Source organism: Pleurodeles waltl, chromosome 6 (genome assembly GCF_031143425.1).
Source record: "Pleurodeles waltl isolate 20211129_DDA chromosome 6, aPleWal1.hap1.20221129, whole genome shotgun sequence".
NCBI lineage: Eukaryota > Metazoa > Chordata > Amphibia > Caudata > Salamandridae > Pleurodeles > Pleurodeles waltl.
Genome location: NC_090445.1, coordinates 1,597,943,945 through 1,597,961,246, shown reverse-complemented (window position 1 = coordinate 1,597,961,246; position 17,302 = coordinate 1,597,943,945).

The following is a 17,302-nucleotide window of genomic DNA, read 5'->3' as shown; positions in this document are numbered from 1 at the left end:
AATGCACACAAGAACAGGGAGACCACAAAAAGGGGGGGGGGGGACAGAAGAAAGACATGTTGAGTGCATGCATTACCGCTACAGTTGGCGGACACGACAGACACAGAAGCCCCCTGTACTACGCCGCGGTCTTGGGCTCCACTGTTCAATTGCAGGGAAATGGCCTACAAGGCTATGTACGACATCTGCACACATAGATGACACAGGGGCATGACTAGGTGTACTTGGCACTCTACAGAGGTGGGGTGGGGTGCCACATGGCCTGCCTTACTGAGGGGCCTTGCCTACGGAACTCGCCCTGGCCTAGGGACACCCACAGCCCACCTCCCCCACCCAGACACCTCCACTGCGTGCAGTCAGCAGAATGAGAGTGTACTCACCCCCTTGTGTCTGCTGTGATGCCCTCAAGCGCCCATACAACTCTATGTAGGCCACCGCCAGGATCCTGAACATCAGGGGGGTCATGGTGCGACGGGGCAATCCCCAGCTGAGCCTCCGCCGTCTTCTTGCTCCAGCGGCGAATGTCCTCCCATCTTTTCCGGCAGTGGGTGCTCCGTCTGTGGTAGACCCCCAGGGTCCGGATGGCCTTGGCGATGGCACGCCAAATTTCTTTTTTCTTGTGGGCGCTGACCAAAAAAGAGAAGTTATTATCAACTGCACCGTCAAAGAGATTGGCCCCCATCCCTACCCTTGCCATGTGGCACATGCATTCACCGTCTTTCATGCACGCAGCACTCTCCCCCCTTCCTTCTTAAATCCAGCCCTCTCCACACAGGCATAGCCCATACAACATGCTCCCTATGTACTTACCTGTTTGTCTGGAGGACCGTAGAGTAGCGTGTACTGGGGGAGGACCCCATCCACAAGCTTCTCCAACTCCTCCGATGTGAAGGCAGGGGCCCTTTCCCCAGACACTCAAGCCAATGTCTCTTCCAGTCCGAGGTCACAGCAGCACTTGCAGTGTAGGTCCTCTCCTGTCGAAGATCAGGTATCGAGTGATTGAACAGATGGAAAATGGTGGTCACGTCCGCGGCGGTGCGTACCGTCACCGCCGGCCTACATCGTCATTGGCTCCTGGGACCCATAGGGTCCAATGTTAACCAATGCAGCATTGTGCCGCGGTCATCGACCGCCTACCGCGACGGCGTACAACGCGAGCGCAGTTACCTCACATCCCATTGTCCCACTTTACAGGTCAGGCAGCTGCCATTTCAGGGGCCCACATGGCTTCATTTTCAACTGCGTCACACATATCTAGGCCTACACTCTACACACATACAGGCCATCTTTTGTGTATGAATGGTGTTCTGTGTAAACTGTGGGTACGTACCTCTGAGTTGTTTGACTCTGTGCTCGCTGTTGTCCTTCATAGGCACTGTCCGCTGGGACATGTGAGGAGATGGCGGCATCCTCCGGTGTACCGACCGTTGGTGGACCTGTCGACAATGGAGGAGCGACATGTGATTATCACATACTGGCTTGACCGTGCCACAATCCAGGAACTGTGTACCCAGTTGGAGCCAGACCTGATGTCAGCAATCCGCCATCCCACAGGAATCCCCCCTTAAGTGAAGGTGCTGTCAGTGCTCCATTTCCTTGCAAGTTGGTCATTTCAAACAACAGTGGCCATAGCATCAGGGATGTTCCAGCCTATGTTTTCGAACATTGTCCAGAGTGATGTCTGCCCTTCTGAAACACATGCGGAGCTACATCGTTTTTCCTCAGGTGGAGGATTTGCCTACAGTGAAAGGTGATTTCTATGCCCTGGGACACATCCCCAACATCATAGGTGCCATTTATGAGACTCATGTGGCTTTGGTCCCCCCCAAAAGGAGTGAACCGGTGTACAGAAACCGGAAGAGTTATCATTCCATGAATGTACAGATGGTATGTTTGGCAGACCAGGACATCTTCCATGTGAATGCCATGTTCCCTTGCTCAGTGCATGACGCCTACATCCTGGGGAATAGCAGCATCCCTTATGTGATGGGTCAACTCCAGAGGCACCGTGTGTGGCTATTAGGTGAGTACCTGGAAGCAAGTCATTGGGAATGATTGTCTGGGGATATCCCTCCAGGTTAGTGCGTGTCTAACAGTTGTCCCTCGCCATTTGCAGGTGACTCTGGTTACCCCAACCTGTCATGGCTACTGACCCCAGTGAGGAATCCCAGGACAAGGGCAGAGGAACGCTACAATGAGGCCCTTGGGCGAACTAGCAGGGTGATCGAGCGGACCTTCGGCCTCCTGAAGGCCAGGATCAGGTGCCTCCATATGACAGGTGGATCCCTATTCTACTCACCAAAGAAGGTGTGCCAGATCATCGTGGCCTGCTGTATGCTTCACAACTTGGCTTTGCGACGACAGGTGCCTTTTCTGCAGGAGGATGGTCCGGATGGCAGTGTTGTGGCAGCTGTGGAGCCTTTGGACAGTGAAGACGAGGAAGCAGAGGAAGAAGACATGAACAGGGACTCAGTGATCCAGCAATATTTCCAGTGAGACACAGGTAAGAGTACAGACCTGCCTACTACATGTACTTTAACACTACTACCTCTCTACTGTCTGTCGTTTTAACCCAGTGTATGGTCACTGAGTTGTCACTTTCCCTTACGATTTCACAGATGTGGGTCCCACTGTGTGACATCTGCTTAGATTCCTCATGGACTAGAGCTGTGTGACATGGGTATGTTGACATTACAATTGAAAGAGCATTTTGTCACTGTAATTGCTAATACACTATTTCGAAATCACAGACTGACTCCAGATTGTTTTGTGCTTTAAAAGTGTTTATTTTAGTGCTCAAAATTGGAGGGGGTAGCAAAATGGTGAGGGATGATGGTGGAGGAATGTCCATGGCAGAGTCCGGTCTATTAGTCTCACAGGTGCTTTGCCCAAATGGGCATAGGAAGTGGAGCTGGGGCAGTTTAAGTATGGACACGGTGACAAAGTGGGACAGTAGGATGACAATCAGGGTGGTCTCATTTCTTAGCTGGGGTCTTGGCATCGTGCTCTGTCTTGTTCCTGGATCTCAGGGACCGTTTGCGGGGTGGTTCTCCCTCTGCAGGGGGTGGGGTGCTGGTGTGGTGGTCCTGTCCACTAGCGCCGGCAGAGGTGGTGGGCAGTTCATCGTCCATGCTAGTGTCAGGGGCCCCTTGCAGTGCCACAGTGTCCCTCCTGGTGTTGAGTACTTCCTTCACCACCCCTACGATGGTGCCCAGGGTGGAGCTGATGGATCTGAGTTCCTCCCTGAAGCCCATATACTGTTCCTCCTGCAGGCGCTGGGTCTCCTGAAACTTGGCCAGTACCGTTGCCATCATCTCCTGGGAGTGGTGGTAGGCTCCCATGATGGAGGAGAGGGCCTCGTGGAGAGTGGGTTCCCTTTGTCTGTCCGCCCCCTGCCGCACAGAAGCCCTCCCAGTTCCCCTGTGTTCCTGGGCCTCCGTCCCCTGGACCATGTGCCCACTGCCACTGCCCCCAGGTCCCTGTTGTTGTTGTGGTGGTGGGTTATCCTGGGTTCCCTGTAGTGGTGGACACACAGCTGATTGATGTGTCCTGGGGACGGAGGTATGGGCCCGCTGGGTGGGTGCTGTTCTGGTGTTTCCAGAGGGGGGAAGGTCTGTGGTGGCCTGTGACTGGGTGAGGGGAACCGACTGTCCCGAGGTCCCCGATGGGCCGGGCTGGTCATCTAGATCCAGTTGGACAGAGCTGCTGTCATCACTGTGGGCCTCTTCTGTTGGTGGTGTGGACATGTGTAGACCCTCCTGTCAGGTGACGTTGGGTAGGGGTCATGCAGGGGTATAAAAGGATGGTTATTACATCTGTGTGTGTCATGGTGTGAAATGGGTGGGTGACCGTGTACCCAAGTGCTTGCATTCCTGTGTGGGGACCTTGTGTGATGATGGTTTAGGGGGTTGTATGGGTATGTGCAGTGGGTATGCTTTAGTGATGGGTGTCCATGCTTTGTTGATGCATGCAGGGCTTGGTGTTGGGATGGGTGGTTTGTGATGTTGGGACATATGTGAGGAGTTGGGGTGCTGGGGGTGAGGGTGAGGGTATGTGCTGGCATGCAGGTAGGGTGGGGGATGTAATAATTAAGATTTGTCTTACCAGAGTCCATTCCTCCACATACTCCTGCGAGGCCCTCAGGATGCAGAATCGCCAAGACCTGCTCCTCCCATGTTGTTAGTTGTGGGTGAGGAGGTGGGGGTCCGCCGCCAGTCCGCTGAACCGCCTGGTGGTGTCTTGAGACCACGGAACGCACCTTACCCCGTAGGTCGTTCCACCCTTTCCTGATGTCCTCCCGATTTCTTGGGTGCTGTCCCACTGCGTTGACCCTGTCCACTATTCTTCGCCATAGCTCCATCTTCCTTGCAAATGAGGTGTGCTGCACCTGTGATACGAATAGCTGTGGCTCTACCCGGATAATTTCCTCCACCATGACCCTGAGCTCCTCCTCCGAGAACCTGGGGTGTCTTTGCCGTGCCATGGGGTGGTGTAGGTGATGGGTGGAGTGTGTGGTGATAAGTGTGCCGATACGTAGTGGTGTGTTGTGTGAGGTGCGTGGAAGTTCTGTGGGTGATGGTGTTGTGTGCCTGTGGATGATGTTGTTCTTGCTGGTGCTGTCTCTCTCTGGCCTTCTTTCAGAATTTTTGGAAGAAGGGGCTTGTGGGTGATGTGGGTGTGTGTTTTATATTGTAATGGGTGTGTGGGAGTGGTGTGTGTATGTGTATCAGGTGTGTGTATTTCGAATTGTCCAAGGTGGCTGTGTTTTGTATGTGTGGGTGTATTTTGAGCGCGGCGGTGTGTACCGCCAATGGAATACCGCGGTTGAAAGACCGCCGCGTGGATTTGTCGGTCGTGATAGTGTGGGCGTATTTCTGTTGGCGTGACGGTGGAGGTTTTGTTTTCGCCAGTTTATCACTGACCTTTGGTGTGGCGGACTTGTGTGGGTGTCTGAATTTTGGCGTATTTCGTAATGTGGGTCATAATAGCTGTGGCGGAATTCCGCGGCGGTGTGTTGGCGGTCTTCTGCACGGCGGTAAGCGGCTTTTACCGCCAATGTTGTAATGAGGGCCTATGTGTTTTATTTACCCCCAATCAGGGTCCTAAGCTCTCAAGGTAACCAGATTAGTGAATTAGTAGTTCATCCACTAAATATTTTGTTTGCTTACTTGCAACGGTTATCCTGTACACCCCTCTGTAAAACCAGACTACAAGTATCAGAATACTAACAGTAAACCTGGACTGCATGAGAGCCTCACAAGTAAACTTGGGAAACTAGAGAGTTCTGATTTTCTCTTCTCACTGTTCTTCTATTCTTTCTCTGTATCTTCACTAGTTTTCCTTTTCTTCCTTCTGGTTATCCTCTGCTTTTCTTTTCGCCCTCTGTGTGATTGTTCATGAGTTATTCTCTCTACGTATTATTCCTGTTAGTGTTCTTCCCCATCCATGTCTGCCTCATAGGCCACTTACGTACACTCTCTATGGCCCACTTGTTGCTCTCCAGTTTCTTCCCCATACTCACTGTTTTGCTCTTATCACCCTCTGCTCTTCAATTCTTTTTTACCCCAAGCCCGCATTGAACATCTGTTGTATGTTGGAAACATGCATTCCATTACAATGCAATGCCTTTACAAAGTGTCCATTACAACGCATATACCTTTACCACACATGCCTGTACCACACAAACTTTTACCACACATATGCCTTAACTACGCATATGCCTTTACAATGAAAATATAAGTATATACACATATATGTGTGTATTATCTAGTGGCGGTCACCACTAGGTAGTTATAGTTAGGACCTATCTTCTGTAGAAAAAGCCGTTTTTTGCTTGCCTATATCTTTGTCGCCGCTTGATGAATCTTCATGAAAGTTTCCAAAAACATTTGACAGTCTAGTGAGCTGCTGTCTGGGAAGTTTTGGGGTGATCCGTCAAGCGGGGGCTGAGATAAAGGGGGGTGCAATTTAGAGCGTTTCCAATGTTAATTCCCATAGGAAAAACTGGACAGCAATATCGCAAAAACCACTGGACGTAATTACAGCAAATTTGGCAGAAAGGTAGCTCTTGGTCCAGAAAGAGCTTGTTTTGTTATTTAGTGTAAATATGTTCAGTAGTTTTTGAGAAATTTAAGAAAATCCAAATGTGTATATAGGGACGCGAAGGATTTGCGACCCCCTTTCGGTCTTGTGCTCAGATTTGATTGGCTGATAACATTTCAACAACAGAAGTGTTGTCAGCCATCTTGGGACTTATAAAAATATAAGAAAAAAATACAAAAGGGGCCAGGGTACGAACACCCTGACCCCTTAGCTCTGGTGGTGGGGTCCCAAAGGTGATCCCTAACACTCCAGAGCTAAACAGCATTTTTTTTAACGGTCGGTTACGCAGCAGTTCGGCTCATCTCTCGTAAAATAATAAAAACAAAGTGCGCTTATCATAAAGCCCCTGGGAGGGCCAAGTCACGGGGGCATTTTTTTTAGAAATGCGGGTTGGGGGCCTCCTGGCCCACTCTCACTGCCCCGGGGACCACTACATCCTCAGGGCTTATAATTTATATGCCGGAGCCTTGTGCCCCCGACTGCTCTCGGGACCACCACCTCCCCAGGGCTATGTTATAATACGCGGGGTGCCCGGCCCCATCCTGCTGCCCCGGGGATCACCACCTCCCTGGGGTGTTTAAGAAATAATATATGGGGGGCCTGTGGCCGCCCCCGCCCCCTGGGGATCAACCCCCTCCCCGGACAAAATATTTGCGGGGTGCCGCGTGGCCCCCCTCTGCTCCAGGGACCACCACACCCCGGGGCAAATATTTAAAATAAGGAAAGGGGGTCCCTGTGGGACCCCCACAACCCGGGGATCCCCGGGTACATACTTAATAATGTAAAGGGGGCTAGCCCCAGTGGTGGCGAGTTATAGTTACCTTAGGGCACGAGTTATAGTTACTCAAGAGAACTCTAACTATAACTGGTGAATTTCTATGGTTTTGTACGTTTAAAATGTGAGGCCAACTATAACGTTCCCGTACCTACTCTAAACCCTATAAATACTATTGCCATCCAAATTCCCTTACCCACTCTAAACCTTAAATATATCATTGTCACACTAACACCATTACCTTCATTAAACCCTAAAAATACCCTTGCCTCCCAAATACCCTTACCCAGCATAAATCCTAAAAATACCCTTGCCACCCAAATACCCTTCCCATACTAAACCCTAAAAGTACACATGCTACCCAAATACCTCTACTCACTCTAAAACCTAACAATGCCCTTGTCACCTAAATACCCTTACCAACCCTAAAGCCTAAAAATACCCTTGCCACCCAGATACCCTTAGCCACTCTAAACCCTAAAATTACCCTTGTCAGCCAAATACTCTCACCTACCGTAAAACCTAAAAATACCCTTTTCACCCAAATACCCTCACCCACCCCAAACCCTAAAATCGTGTGTGCGCAATTGCTATTCTTTACCTCACATGCCACCATCACTGCTGCTTCTTCCCTGACTTCAGCACTGTCCAGTCTCACACATGTCCCCCCCCTACTGACTTCTACACCATTAGTCTCTTTTTTGTAATTTATTCTACACTTGTCCTTATAGTTGGTGTTTTCTCTGTATATACTGGATGAATAACAACCAAAAGACTCACTGATCTTCACAGTCTGGCTGTATCTCGCTGATGGCACTATGATTTCTAGTATCTACTAAATAAAGACACCATCTACATTCAAGACTTGAGACTTCTTTCAACTGTGTACCTCAGCATCAGACTACCAGGGACACTTTTCCCTGCCATACTTCTGGACTATACTTCCTGTGTGCTGTGGCCAATTCTGTTCAATTTTGTCTTTGGGTACTCTGATACCCGTTTTGGTGCCTACAGGGTAGTAAGGCACTGGGCCAGTCTGCACCAGACTCTTCGGTTACCTTGATACTTGTCTACCATTATTGTTTTACTGCCTAGATGTGCGGCTTCTTTCACCCTTACTACCCTATTGTGCTTTGCCCATGATCTTCACAGTCCTTTGATTGGGAAGGAAGATTCTCTTAGTTTTTTACTGTATATTTTAAGGTTGAGACGGAGAAACATTTTCTGACAGGAGAGCAAGCAGTGGTTCATAATGTTCAGCTCTGCTACATATAGCTGGTATAGGTACTACTGATGAACTTGTAAACTCTGAATTAGAAATGTCTAATCTGTAATCAATGTAGCTTCCTCAGTTGATGGGGATCGCACATTTCTGTAAGCACAAATCGACATTGGCCATTGTAATTTGTAAAACACAAGGCAAGTCACCAAATGCTAAGGAGCAGCAGAATTCCAACAGCGTTTTGCTACCTTGGAACACAGTATGTGGTAGAAATGGATACTGTGCTGTCGAGACATAAGCAGGACAGTTTTCTAGAAGAATATCATCTGTCACTTCGTTCAATAGCTGAAAAACAGAATGGTGTTAGTTCTGATTCACATTTGTGTTGTTGCAGCAGTACAGGCTATATTCTTGAATTAAAAAGGCATGTTCTATTAACGTTGGTTTCATAGGCTCTGCAACTGTAGGAGCAGTTTCACTGAACTCTATTAAAGTGAATGCCACACCAGAAGGGAAACTGAAGAATCTCAACAAAAGTAGATATCATTTATGTGTTCCCCTTGTTGGAAACATCTCTGTAACAGAGAAATAGTCATCGTGTAGATCATTATCTGCTTCTTGGCGTGTAAAGAGGTATTAGCACATTTTTAATGATAAACAATGCCTTAGTTGGTAAAACCACAGGAGGCCTTAATTGCAATTGATATGTCTGATGTGTAACTTTGGATAGCTTGAACCCACAGCACTAAGCGCAATAGCATGCCGCACCTAAATTGAAAACGAAAGCAAACAATTGAAACTATTAAGCATTTAGACTCTCCTATTATCAAGAAAATAATTGACTGCAAAGTAATATGCGAAAAGGTGATTATTTTCCCGGGTTAAGCAGTTCAGACCAAAATAATTAGTGCAGAATGCCAACCGAACAGTATCAGAATCTTGATCCACTGGGGAGAGTTGCACGTTATGAGAATTCTGTCTTAGTAAATAGTGCACAAATGTACCCACCAAATAAGAACAGTAAATGAAGCCATACACTGGATAGCTACTTTGGCGCCATCCTAGGACATAAGGGGGAATTGGGAAGATAGGTTACGGAGGCAAACTGTCAAACAGAACCACATCTGATTAGTTATATGGTTAACAAGATTTCGATACCATGGTACTCAGAAGGCTCTAAAGTAGATCTGTCAGAAAGCATGTAAAGATAGGGCCCTAATCTAGTAAGCATCCCAAAATTGAAGGCTGAGGACTCCCTAGGGGAACAGTAGTTAATAACTGACTTCCAGGTAACGAGGAAGTCTGGAAGGTCTGTCAAAGTTAAGAGTAACAGATTACTGCAGTGGTGAAGGGATCGCTGGCAATGTGCTGTCAATGAGAAAGCCCTAAAACTCAGTTCCACCAATGCATGACGAGAGTGCACGGATTACAAGTAAAGGACAGTAAGTAAAACGTGACTGCTTTAATATATCAAAAGTGAAAAACCTCTGTGTGACTCAGATTCAGATGTATTTTATGAAAGGAACATATAAAATATACAACACATACATGTGATTTTGGTCAATATAGTACTTAACTGGTGTGTACAAAAAGCTCCACACCATAGATCTTCACAACTTAGCTCTCCTGTAAGAATAGTAACCTCTCTTTCCAGCCAAGGGTTTCAGAGTGTGAGGTCGCACCTAGCTGCACTCCCTTCTACTGAAACACAAGCAAATGTTGCACCTATACTGCTCAAGTATCTTTAAGAGTAAAAATAAACTGTTGTTGTTGGTCTGCAGTCCAGGGCAGTGGTTCCCAACCTGTGGTCCGGGGACCCCTGGGGGTCTGCGAAGCCTTCTCATGGGGTCCGCGAGACCCTAGAAAATTTAAAAAAATTAACAAATATTGACAAATTAGGTCCCCAGCTTCCAGTAATGACTCAGGCGGGGGTCCCCGGATTCCCATGATGATTCAGTGGGGGTCCCTGGGTTCCATTAATGTTATTGTGGGGGTCCACAGAAATCAAAATGTTTGGGAACCACTGGTCTAGGGATTCTACTAGCTAAGTGTCTACTCTATCTATGTCTGTTACACTACATATATATATATATATATATATATATATATATATATATATATATATATATATATATATATATAAACTTTTCCTTTTACAGAACGTATATAATCTATTGATGCAATTACATAAAAACATACTTATGCTTCTTACTGTTGCTGATAACGAATTTAAGAGCTACATTTTCTAGAGGACGAACCACTATGAACAACATATAGGGAATTATTAGCATCTTAATATGTGAAGACGTATAGACCTCACATTTGTTAAAAAGAGAGTTATGGTTGGTTAAGGTGGTGCTTCCAAATGAAGAATCCACTACAAAAGCCATGTGGCAGGGAGAGGGAAAGGCACAGGTTTATACAGTAGCAGGTGGTCTACTTAGCTGCTTTAATTTTTACTTTAATATTTCTACAATAAACCAAAGAATATGAGGCAATAAAGGTCTAGGCGTGTACAGCTGGTTTGACAGAGAGTCTACCAAGCCAATTGAGCCATCCCCATACGCTTTCCATAACAGGTCAGAGTATTCAAGACAGCCACTTACTTGAAAGAAGACTCCAAGAGCAGACAATGGCAAGCCAAAGTGACAATTAATCCAACATAAAATTTAGATTCCTCACACTTTTCTGTAATTCACATTTGGTGGTCTGAGATGGAAATGTTGGTAGCCTAGGTAGAATATTCTATTAAGTAGCCAGTCATTCAATGCATCAATTTGCCACAACTGTCCAACCTCAACTGACCTATGCAATGTCCTCTGGAAACAGCGAAAGCAGTTCTGGATGGGTTGCGAACACCCTCGGGAAGCGTTGAGCTGTATGTGTTAGCAGATGAAGATGGTGCAGTTTCAAACTCCATCTAAAAACAAAACAGAACTTTCGTATTACTATTTCTTTCATTGCCTCACCTGTTTCAAGGGGACTTCTGTAACTAGAAAATTGGCATAAGAAAAAAGAGGATAAAAAATAAAAACTTGGTAGAGTCAAACTGTTCCTTTCACACTGCCTTCCACTGCAGAGGCAAAGATAAACATCAATCAAATATATGGGACTGGAAAGTGTGAGATCAGTACTGATTACAAAAAATGAGCTATAGCACAAAGAATAGATCAAAGCGAGTCATAAGGATGTAGCATAGTTCTGTTTAGCAATGCACTCCTTCTTTAAATGTAAGGAAAGCACAGAGGTTTGCCAGGTCACATTTCCTGTGTATAAGGAACTCCCAGGATTAAACTGTATGTCACCTAAATGTACTAATATAACTATATATGTGGGGTGATAAACTGACCACGTGGGCACAGGGCACCAGCACTCTCTGGTGCTCCCATCTGTGCCCTCACTTACCACAGGCTTCCTTGTAACTCAAATCAATCCTGTGTTCCTCTGACTGACCATATGGTGACTAAGCCACAATGATATAAAAGACTACGAAACTGAAAAGATTAAGGCATACCATGATATAGCACAGAGTAAAGACAGGGCATTAAGTGAGAGTGGTGATTGCTGGCTGGCCAAAGCTGCAACAAAGGATCTGGGGCATCTCTCATGCAGGTTCAAGCCTTCTACACTGTGGGTGTTTACAGCCCTTATACACATGTTTAAGTGTGTTTAACAGTTCACATTTTGCACTGCAGCTTCTCGGCCCCACGTTTACTTTAAAGCAAACATTGTCCATTCACAGGCACATCCCTCCTCGCAAAGTGCAGCGCAGCAGATGGTTTAAGAGCTATCTAGCTAGGGCACCAACCAAACCATGCTGCTGGGGGCTTCTCAGTCAGCCCCACGAAGAGAACACTCTGGGGAGTTAAAATTGCAAACAGCACAAGGTACGCACAAGAATGGATGGCAGACAAAGAGCACAGGAGAAGGGGCGAGGATTTAAAATAGCATGGAACACACAGCGTATATAGATTAAAAGCACATACCACTTTGGATAATGTAAAGACAGAGGTTGAACAGAGAGAGACTGCGCTTTTCTGGTGTCCCCCTAATGTGCTCTGCTCCTTCAGTGTAGGTGGGAGGGCTGTGGCACCTGGATGAGGCCTTAGTGGTCTTGGCTCTCTACCCAGCAGGGGTGGGAGCAACTTGGTATAGACCAGCACACTCCTAGGTGTTCAATATGTGTGCTCTTCTCCCAACCTGGACATACTGTTTCCTGCACTTTAGTGTATGTACCTTTCATCTCTGCTCTACCAAACTGCTGGTGTGGTGTCACTGAGTAAAGGAGGAATTGCTGAAGTAGGACAAGGGGGTCAATGTGCATCTCGGCTTTCTTAATCGTGAGTGGAAGAGGTAGGGACACACTTGTACATTCAGAGAGGACTGGCAATTCTGGGCCAGAAGCCCGTGTATACTCCCAGGACAACAAGACACATATGGGGGACGACAACTCTCTAACATCTCAGGACAAGAAGAGGCAGACAGAACTGGAACTGAACCCCCTGAATATTTCCAGGGCAATGCTGACTCTGAAGCTCTTGTCTAGCCACAAGGCAGGAATGAGTGGACATCCTGTGACTGAAATCCCCTTATTCCCAGGGGAAAGCAAAACAGTTAAACCAAGGTTGGGGACTCAGCTATGCAAGTGTGCTTGTGACTCAATGTGGAGGATCTCCTGGGGGCCTTGGAAGGAGAAGGGTGCAAGTGCCTTGGTTGTCATTCACTTTGTTTTCCAATTGGAAGCATATTGCAGTTTGTATCTGTGGCATTTAAAAAAGAATCCAGAAAGAAGTGAAAGCATTTTTACTGAGATCTACGCAGGTGGACTGGACTGTGTACATAGCTAGCCCCTGCTACGCTTGTCTACAGGTATGCAAGAGCAGAATGTCACAAATATATTATACAGTCATCCAGAATGGAACACGTCTCAGCTCTCCACTTGCATTCCTCCTCACTCACTACTAGTGGCCAATATTGACATTCAAAGCCTCAAGTGACATGCTCATTCTGCCAATGTCATGTACTAGACAACACGATTTGTAATGCGTTTGTCCATAAACAGTGTGCTTGCTAGACAAACACAGATGAATGTTTTTAGCTCATGCAACAGGTTTCTTCTAGGCTAAGTAAGGGGGTAGGGTGCAGAAAAGTAATGCAGTGGAGGTCTGTGCTGTGTAATCACAAAAAATAACTGTCACAATGGCTTATGACTGTTCGCGTGCATAGGGTGGGATTATGTCCCTCAATCAAGTCTCTCAAACAAAGACTGAGCCTGGCGTCCCAAGTTACAATGCTCATATTCAATGAGCGATACTGTGCTTCTCAGTCCAGAATTAACAATTCAGTAGACTGAGTTACAGAGTGGAACTAAAGACCAGCACATTACTCAGTGGTCCAAAAAGTGAGACTTACAATCTACAAGACTGTCCCCAGAACTGAGATTGTTTCACTGAATAAGCCCTTAGGTCCTCCCCACACTTCTGTGAGTGATAGTGTGCTCTGTTTGAGATTCAAACTGTGAATATAGCTGAAGGACGCTGGTCCACATCTCATCTAACTTTTATTATTTCATTTATAATTTTAAAAAAGCTCAGGAAAAACTTGTAAATTTGCCTGTAGCCCAGAGCTATAAAGAGTGTTGCAATACCAAATTCCTAATACACCACCTATGATGCTTCATATAGAGGAGAACAGCTACTGTATTTAATTGAAATTATTATTTTGGGGGCTGGGGTGGAGCCAGCTAGCACAAGATAGATGTGCTCTACTGGGCTTCTGAGCTCCCCCAGGTTCCCTGTTGCTTGGAGCTATCTCAAGAACATCCAGGCTTATGGTGGGAAGTGATGATTGGTGGACGTGGTGAAGACTTGGCTGATTCCACCCCAGTCCCTGGGGACCATGTGACCAATCTATTATGGAGGTAGCAGTGACACGAGGAAGGCCTAGGTGGCAGCACGCAAATGGGCCTTCCTGAACACCTACTGGGACTTGGGTGTGGCTACTCCCACCTAGGAGAGCTGTGAGAAGGCCTTAATTAAAGAGAAAGGACAAGAGAGTTGGAGCTGAGAGTAGAAGATCCCCACAACAGGAGCAGCAACTATGGGGAGGCCAATAATGAGTCTTAGCTGCTTTTCTGAAGGCAGGAGATTACATTTGGACACTTTATTTGGGCAGAGAAACAAACGAAAAACTTAACAAACACTTTTAAAAAAACAGCTCAGGTGTGGATATAGAGGGAGACAGGAGGCAGAATACAGAGGGTGCTCAATAGCAGATGTACTCTGGGGACAAAGAGACACTATGGATACAGAGGCGGTGGAAAAGAATGCAGAAGCAGTCGAAGAGCAGTTAGGTAAAGTGGAATGTCAAATGTCAGGGATGGAAGTTGGTGTGGACTCAGTGGGGAATAAAAACATGTCTTCAAAGGTGAGCCTGAAGGACGCAAGTCTGGAGCTGTGGGAAGAAGCATCATTTAGGCACAATGTGGCGAATGCCAGGATTGCTCTGACTCCCATTGGATACTCTGGTCCACCACTGGTAAACAAGGGCTTTCAATTGTCTTCTTAAGGCTCTAGGTCACAATGGGCCTCTCAGTTGGCACAACTGTGGTGTTTTAATGTCAGAAACAGAAGTGCATGAGACTATTCCAAAGTGAGCAGCTGCCCTGAAGCTCGATCTTTAGTGTGCAAACAACAGGATACTTGTCAAGGTAGGTCTTCTAGGCGATAGTTTCAATCTCTTATTGGAACAGAGAAAAGACCAACCACTCCCAGAGGCTAACTCAGACTACAGATTGCAACAGAAAGTCAAGAGGTGCGACCAGGGGATGTATGAAGGAGAAAGAAAGCATATACTGGAAACAGTAAGAAAAAACCTTCCACCAAGCTTGGCCAACAACTAGATGGACAGAGAAGAAAATTAAAGGAGGAATAGTTGGAAAACAGAAATCCAACGAGTGAGCAACAGGCACGAGCATCTATTCGACACAGATTGGAACTAGTTTGATGCCCTTATATAGCCCTTATTCCGGAAATGAACATATGGAGAAACGGGAAGGAAAAAATACCATCTTGCGTTGGGTAATAGGATACAAATAAAATACAAGCAAGACATTGCCAAGGTATTCCTGGTAAAAAAAAACAAGTGTCTGTAAATAGAATAGTAGCTCTGAATTTCTAAATGTAGATTAAATATCCTGCAGCAAACAGAGATGCTGCATGTACTACAATTTCTTGGGAAAGGTGTTTCTGGGTCCTCACCACCAGGAAATAGACTGGTCCAAGAATGCACTGCGCCAGGCCACAAGGCTGCTGAAGATGAAGAAACCATGCAGGTGCCAACACCATGAAGCAAGTGGTACAAACTGAAGACTCGAAGGTAAGCCTTAGGCTCTGACTCCTCTTAGGAGATCAGGGTTTACAAGGGTTCCTTTCAAAGAACTGTTTCAGAAGGTGAGAAGTAGGCAAAGATTTAGTCAGTTCCCAGGAACGATCACAAGGACTGTAATCTTTTTAATTAATAAGATATTGCAATTTTCCTCAAAAAAGCATAGAACCATACATTTCTCAGACCTCGTACTGCAAAGAGAGATTTTTTTTTTAAGAGTTACAGTTGTTATAAGCAAACTGTACAGCTGCGAGCAAGGACTTTCAAGTGGTCTGGGAAGCGGGTCACATAACATCTTCAAGTTTTTTTCAGAGGTCTTTTCAACCTTTCAGCTATCTTGTACGGTCTTGTGGGCAGCTCGAAAATGAAAAGGGCTGTGGTTTTCTTTGTAGTCTCAATTCTACCTTGAGCACAAATTTCACAGATATTTACATATTTATATATATCATATTGGTGACTTGGCTGCCAGAATTTCCTTTTGGAGTAACTCCCCAGTGATTCTGATACCTCTATAACATGAAAGAAACTAGAGTGTCATTGCATAAGTGAAGCACCATTTCCTTATTAGGAACAAACAATCTTTTAAAAGATTAACTTATCAATGGAGCTTAGGGAAGGACAATACTGGAGAATGTTACTTATTAATAGTTTTTTGACGGATTTGGTCTAAGAAGGTGGTGGTTAAAATCACTGTCACAAATGCACTGGGAGAAAGAAACCTTTCAAATTCCCTTCTTTCTGAGTACTGTCTCGAGACTGCCAGCAACTGTGTGCTAAGTTCCAGAAATATAGGTAATACAAATGTCATATTGCTGTAAAAAACACTCAGAACGCCAGCTGACTTTCTGCATTCTTTCAGTTGCAGGGCACGTGGGTTCCAATTATCTGTACAGGCAGTCACCTGGAATTGATATCCTAAGATGAAGTGTCTCCATTCTACTAAACCCTCTTTTAGAGCCAGTAATTATTTCTCCAATACAGAATAGTTTTACATTTCCAGAAGAAAAAGGCTATGGGGTGCTCCAACTTAACACGACTCTCTTGAATTAAAACTGCTCTAATCGCACAAAGTGAGGCATCAGTTTCAAGGGTAAAGGTTTTAAAATATATGGTTGCCAAATAATGGGGCTACAATTAATTTGTTCTTTAGTTCAATGGTTCCCAACCAGTGGTCCGCGAACCCCCAGGGGTCCGTGACACATTCCCAGGGGGTCCGCAGGCCTGGGTTTCTGGACAGAAATACGTGCGTACTTTTATATTTAAGACTTCATTTGTGCAGCAGTTTTAAAAGCACTGCAAAGTTCCCTGTAAAACCGTCAGCTTTCCTGCAAAAATAAAAACGTCAAGTTAACTCTGGTGATTAATGTTCCTGCTGGAGAGAGATAGTTTTGTCTAGTGGCAGTTTTGACTCATCTAAGGTAGCACAGGTGGTTAGTATGCCTGCTGTAAATAACGTGTATCATGCAAAGAAAAGTATTTTATGTGCATAGCACAGTAGGTTACTACTTTTGTCACAGATATTCTTGTGTTACTGTGCAGTTTATAAGTTACAAAGGTAATCTTATGAACTTTCATCAGAGTTGCATCCAAACTGCATGGCAAAAATTAGAAAGTTTGTTTTTTCCCAGTTTTTCATTAACCTTATGCTGCTAAAAATGGTTTGCTTGTGTAGAAATACATTCTTATTATTAAAAGCAATGCTAACCAATGTGTTATATTCTGAATCTAGGGTTTGTGCTTTTCCAGGCCAAGTACTCTTAGAAAATGCCTACCAGTGTTGATCACATATGAATCCTACACCTTTTAGTCCCCTGTAA